Consider the following 802-nt stretch of genomic DNA (forward strand, 5'->3'; position numbering starts at 1 on the left):
CAATCTACTTCTGTAGTGATACCACCTTGGAAACCCAAGGAGGGGTCGCTATGAGTCGGGGCCGACTCGACGGCAAATAACAACAACAACAACAACCAAAAATGTAGAGTGACTAGAATCTTTATACACTGCTGGTGGGAACATCAAATAATATGATTGTCTTAGGAACCAGTTTGGCAGTTTATTAAAAAATTCAGTATAGCCTTAACATATGATCCACCCATTCCATACCTAGCTATCTACCCAAGAGAATTGAAAACAAATGTCCACACATAGAGTTGTACTCAATGTTCATAGTAGCTTTATTTGTTGTAGCTAAATGGAAATTACCCAGTGGCCATCAACAGGTAAATAGACAAAATGTAGTATATTCATACAACTGAATATTATTTAGTACTGATTCATGCTATAACATAGATGAATCTCAAAATAACTAAATTAAGTAAAAATCCAGAAAAAAATGTGCATTGTGTATAATATAATTTATTTAAAATTTTAGAAAATGGAAACTAATTTAAAGTGACAGCTGACTACTAGTTCATGGAGATGAGGAAGAGAGTTGCAAGGGGCACAGGGAGGTACTAAAAAGGAGTAGGAGGAAACTTTTTGTAGTGATGGCTATTTTCATTTCTTGATTGTGATGACAGTTTCACAGGTATATACATACCTTTAAAAATTTCTCTGTCAAATTGTATACTTCATTTTCTTGTATGTTAATCGTATGTCAGTAAAATTATAGAAATGCTACTAAAAAAAAAAAAAAAAAAAAAAAAAAAAAAAAAAAAAAAAAAAAAAACACAGA

The sequence above is a fragment of the Orycteropus afer genome, unplaced genomic scaffold (assembly GCF_000298275.1).
Source record: "Orycteropus afer afer isolate SDZICR_OR568_19922 unplaced genomic scaffold, OryAfe1.0 scaffold00059, whole genome shotgun sequence".
NCBI lineage: Eukaryota > Metazoa > Chordata > Mammalia > Tubulidentata > Orycteropodidae > Orycteropus > Orycteropus afer.